This window comes from Arachis ipaensis, chromosome B01, assembly GCF_000816755.2.
Source record: "Arachis ipaensis cultivar K30076 chromosome B01, Araip1.1, whole genome shotgun sequence".
NCBI lineage: Eukaryota > Viridiplantae > Streptophyta > Magnoliopsida > Fabales > Fabaceae > Arachis > Arachis ipaensis.
The window spans coordinates 11,572,330-11,578,322 of NC_029785.2; the positions used below are offsets into that span (position 1 = coordinate 11,572,330).

At 34.1% G+C, this 5,993-nt stretch overlaps 1 long non-coding RNA gene across 1 annotated transcript; it reads right to left on the bottom strand.

The window, feature by feature from the left end:
• Positions 3,988–5,923, bottom strand: LOC107616608. The gene is made up of 3 exons (XR_001614573.2): positions 5,568–5,923; positions 5,425–5,480; positions 3,988–4,313 (listed from the first exon to the last, which is right to left on the bottom strand). It is a non-coding gene; the product is annotated as an uncharacterized LOC107616608 (long non-coding RNA).

Consider the following 5,993-nt stretch of genomic DNA (forward strand, 5'->3'; position numbering starts at 1 on the left):
AATACCAAAATCTCATACATTCGAAACTGAAGCGGAGAGATTTGGGTAAGAAAAATTGGGTTTCTTACCAAATTGGTTAGTGAAATTTGTAGAGAATTCTGAAGCAAACACGTGGCCACTGATGACTCGTCAATCGGAACTCCAGATTAAAAGATAAGTGGAATTGAAATTGGAACAAGGGTTTTGATTCCCCTCCGCTCCCTTCTTCAATTTCCCAGCGTGTTTCACTATGAAGCAAGGGAAGGGAAGAAGAGCTCAGGTTCTTATTAATTGTGGGCTTGGGTTGGGCCTTAGGCTCGGTTCAACCAGTTCGGCTCGTTGGTCTAATTTTAGGCCAAAATCTTTAAAATTAGTGTCAAAATTCATATTTTAATTATTTCTTCCATTTTAAACTATAAAATTTAATTTTCTAATTTCTTTGAATAATAATTAATTTATTTGCTAATTGTTTATTAATTTCGCGGATTTTACAGCATCGATGCGCATTGATTGGTAAAAATTCCTTTTGGTGCCTTCCCTCCCATACAACGAAGCCAACATTCGAATAGCCATTTGAATTATTGGATGTCCTCATTTTTCATCAAAACGCATCCAAAAAGTGTCGACTAACTGTGGTGATTCACGCCCACAAAAAAAAAAACCAAAAACCAGATTATACCTGTATAAATGGATACTCTCACACATTTATAAACCGAAATGTATAAGCTCTGTGAACCTAAAATTATATTGCAGTGAATCGAATATCTATTTGTGTTATAAGTGGTATAAATAATATAAAATTATGTGGAGGACGCGTGAATAAAAAATAACTTGGTTGAATTGGTCAGAAAAATCACATAAATATAAAATATTATTGATAAAATTATATAAAAAAAATCTCTCCAAATAAAGAGCCAATATTATTTTCATAATCACTCATCAAATAATATTTACTAGTTATCACACTTAATCATTAAGTTCCTTCAGGTGCATAAGACCATCTCCAATAGGAAACTCAACCCAGTCCCTATTTATGGTCCACCTGTCATAAAAAGTAACTCTACATCAGCTTTTGCGTTATAAATAATAGGGATAAGTACTTTTTTGTCCCCAAGGTCTGGGGTCAAAATCAATTTCGTCCCGAGCCTTTTTTTTGTTATTAAAATCATCCCCAACGTTACAAAATATTATAAAACCATCCTTTTTTTATCTCAATTTTATTTTTTGACTAAATTATCCTTAGTTAATTAATAAAAAAATAAATATATTAAAAATAAAAACATAATCCACCCCAACCCACCACACCCCATTCCCATCCCTATTCCTATCCTCATTCCCATCCCCTTAACAAAAAAAATAAACCCCATCCCACTGTGATCATCACCACCATCTCCTTAACAAAAAAATTAAACATCATCTTACCATGATCATCACTTTCCATTAACCCTCTCTTTCCCATTAACATTCTCATTAACACCCCATAAAATCATTATCAGAATTCTTTTTCCTTCCACCACCACCACCACCATAAAGCAAAGCCTTTTTCCCAATATCTTCAATTTCTGAGTTTCCTGTCCATCCCCTTCCTCCTAATCTCTTCAAATCCAAGAACACTCGTTCTTCTCTCACACGGCGATGCTACCACCATTGCTTCCACCGCCTGAACCGGTCCATCCACTATCTTCGCTCCCTCAGCACATGCTTCTCTTGCTTCGTTCCCATCCATCACCTTCACAGACTCACTTTCGGCACCAAGATTGAAACTTTGAGCCTTGGCCCTCTGCCTTCTAGAGGCCGTGCGCTCCCACATCTCCGCCACTGTGAGGTCTACGGGATCTTCACATGCAACCGCATCCTCTTCAACCACGTGCAAGATCACACGGGCCGTTGGCCGGATCAAGTTTGGGTCTACAGAGAAAGCTCTTCTTGTCAGCGTCGAGCTCCATCACCCACAGCTACGGCAGTGCCAGCGCCAGCAGCAGTAGGAGAAATTTTTTTATTTTTGTCACTTCCTTCCTCTTTTCGTTCTTCCTTTTTTTTTTTTTTTTTTGAAGAACATAAAAAATTTCTATTATTACTGATTTTGATCTGAAGTTGTAGCTGATGATGATTATTGAATTGTTAAATCTGAAATTTCTGTTGATTTATTTTATGGTTGTTGTTGAATTGGCTGAAAATGCTGAATTTGTTGTTGCTAAATCTAAAGTACTTAACCCTTGAAATTTATTTTGTGGTTGTTGTTGTTGCTGAATTGGCTGAAGGAAAAAGGTTTTTTGTTTAAGTTGAGAAGAAGAATTGGAGTTTGGGGAAGGGAAAATTCGAAGAGAGTAGCAAAAACGGGATAGAGAGAGAACAGGGAAGAGATATCGGGGGCAGGGGCAGGGTTGGAGGGTTTGTTTTTGTTTTTTGTTATTATTTTTTAATATTATCTTTATTATTTGTTAAGGGTAATTTGGTCAAAAAATATAATTGATATAGAAAAGGACGATTTTATAACGTTTTGTAATGTTGAGGATGATTTTAATAACAAAAAAAGATTAGGGACGAAATTGATTTTGACTCCAGACCTTGGGGATGAAAAAAGCACTTATCCCTAAATAATAAATAGGAACTCAAAGCATCTCTCTCTTCTCTATTAGGAGGAACTAACTTTAGTCCCTATTATGATCCCACTTAATTAATTAATTAAAATAATTAAAATTAATATAATTTTTTTACAATAATATTTTTTAAATATATAAATTCAAAAATAATTCACTGTTAAAAAGTATTAATATTAAAAAAATCATATATAAAAATAATGCACAATATATAATTCGAGATTACATTAATTTGTAAAAATACTTAATATAAAAAAAACATAGGTAAGCTCTATAGTTAACGACAAGTATTGTGAAATTGCCATATGTGTTCAACCAGGTCTTCTTTCAACTGTCTATGCTGCTGCCTATTTCAAAATTTGGCATTTCTTTAGAAAAATTGATGGTATGGTGCAAAATCTTCCTTTCCCAGCTGAGGTTGTGATAAGTCGTTTTCAACATCGTAATATCATTATTTAATATAATTATTTAATTAATTAAAATTTTATATAATTATTTATTTTAATAATAACTTGTCATGTGACAAGTTATTATGATTTATGAGCCAATATAAATCTCTATTCAAATGGACTTTCTCTTCTTGAGATTTGTGCAAAAATTTTTTCTCTCACTACAAAAAAAAGGTCTATGGTCAAGCTAGTGAAAAGGGTGACCATAGGTTTATGGTCACGGTTTTTCTGCCGTGGCCTATTCTCTTGTGGCCATAGACCTATGATCACGGTTTTTTTATCTATAGGCACGGTTGTAATGTTCAAATTCTGACATTTTAGCCCACGTTTTTTTACCGTGACCATAGGTTAATCTATGGTCATGCGATAAAACCATGACCATAGCCTCTATAGTCACCCCTTCCCAAAACCGTGACCATAGCCTTATCTATGGTCACTCCACCCAAAACCGTGATCATAGCCATATCTATGGTCACGGTCTTGACCGTGACCGTAGCCTCTATGGTCACCCCTTCCCAAAACCGTGACCATAGCCTTATCTATAGTCACGGTTTTGGCCATGACCATAGCCTCTATGGTCACCCCACCAAAAACCATGACCATAGCTATATCTATGGTCACAGTTTTGACCGTGACCATAGCCTCTATGGTCACCCCACCTAAAAATCATGACCATAGCCTTACCTATGGTCACAGTTTTGGCTGTGACCATAGCCCCTATGGTCACCCCTCCTTAAACCGTGACCATAGTATCTATAGTCACTGTTTTCACCATGGCCATAGTTTATCTATGGTCACGGTTTTTTGCCGTGACCATAACCTTATATATGGTAACAGTTTTCACCGTGGCCATAACTTATCTATGGTAACCTGTTTTATTTTATGAAAATTTTTTTAAAGTATAATCACATCCCAAAATGATGATAATCACAAAATAAATCTAAGAATGAGAAATTCAATAAATGTAAATCATAAAAGTTTCATTAAAAACTTCATATCCATTACAACACTAATCAAAATAGGGTGTAATTTATCCATTACATGTAATATCGGATAAAGTCTCTTATCGAAATGTAAAGAACACATCAAAATAATACATTTAGATAACCAAAATCATTATAAGACCCATCCCATCTTATATTTGTATAAAACATATTTTCTTCACATCATGTTCTCCAACTAGCAAAAGAAATAAAGAAGTTAGAATAGAACAAAAATGTTATTATAAACGGTGCCGCAGCAACTACTCAACTCTTGTTGTCTTTACCAGTACGAAAAAATTATCCTGTACACAAAACAAAGTCAAAATAATCAAGTTCAGAAAGGGAAAACCAAATAATGCCCAATTTTAAGTTCCTATATTAATGTACATTTTTTGCACTTATTAAGTTAACTTTTTTTATTAACATGGGTTCGCATCTAAAATAGGCAGAATAATTCCCATTAGTGTCCCATGATCTTGATATATATACATAATATAGAGTAGCAATGCTAAGTGAGAATTAATTAACGAATTTTGATCATCGTCACTTTGTGGAGGTAAAGACTCATGAAATAGACATGTGAACAAGAATTTTTTATACATGATTTAAAAAATTTTCTATACAGCAGCATAACAAATAATCACCCCTAAATTAATTCAAACCAGCAGCATAACAAAATCACTAATCACAAATCACAAATCACTTATCACAAATTCAAAATTCAAAACACTCACTGCCATAAGTCCAAAACAAAATAGCAGCTTAACAAGTCACTAATCAATATTTTATTATTACTTTATTTATTTTGTGTAAACTATCTATTAGAGTGTGCATCTGAAAATATATTTTCAAGCTTACAAAAATTTTAAAAGTTAAAAGTAAGTAGTTATAATTACTTTTGAAACATACCTTAAATATACTCCAGACACATATATTAGTGTGATCATGTAGTTTAGTATATTTAGAGTCTCTCTAGTCTCTTGATTATTGAGAATCAAATAATACTCTCCTACATACTTATCTAAGTTAGTTACTTCGTATAAGATAAATGAATTTGGATCCTCTAAATTTTAAATTTGTACTTTAGAGGGTAAAGTGTGATCTTCTACCATTGAATAGTTTCTCTCTCATATTTATTCTTGGTCCCACTTATAAAATAAATGGTGAGAGATCACACTTTACTCTCTAAAATGAAATTCAAACTTTAAAGAATCTAAATCCAAGATAAATTGAACTTTTTCTTTGAATGAAGTTTTTTTAATACATCATCATTTAGCTTTCAAATTATACGATTATTAACAAGTCTTGAAGAATACGTACGAGCCAGTTTGATTTGAACTCTGCTGGTACAAAACTTATTAATAATTTCCATAGTTTAATTTGCAACGATTTTATTTTATATATGGCTCGTACCTAATGAGATTCGTAGAAGTGATTCGGGGAGCCTTGATTGCAGCACGTAAATCCCCCTTCACAAATCCAAAAAGAAGATTATCAGAAATTGGTTACGAAAAATAAATTGAGAAAATCTGAAACGGAAAAGGAAAACGGCGTACCAAGCAGCATCGAGAACTGAGACACCGATGGAGACGCCGATGCCGACGGTGGAGAAGGTATAAGGAGAGATCTTAACGAGCGCAGTACCCCAAGAGCGGACGACACTAACCTTCGACGAACAGAGAAGCCAACGAAGATAAAGACGATGTGTTGAGATTTTTGGGTTTTGCAAAACAGCGAAGAGGAAGAAGCAATCGCGCTGAGGAGCTTAGGACAGCGGCGACGCTGAGGAGCTTGGGACGGCGACGGCAATGAGAGGCTAGGGTTACGAATTGGGAAAAGAAAGAACGGGGGGAGGGTTTCAATTTCCTTTGGTTCTTGTTCACGGTGTTACGAATTGGGTATTTAGATTTTTTTTTCTTTTATTAACGTTAAAATAAAAAGATCTATCACTATTTAATAATTAACATATATTACTATATATA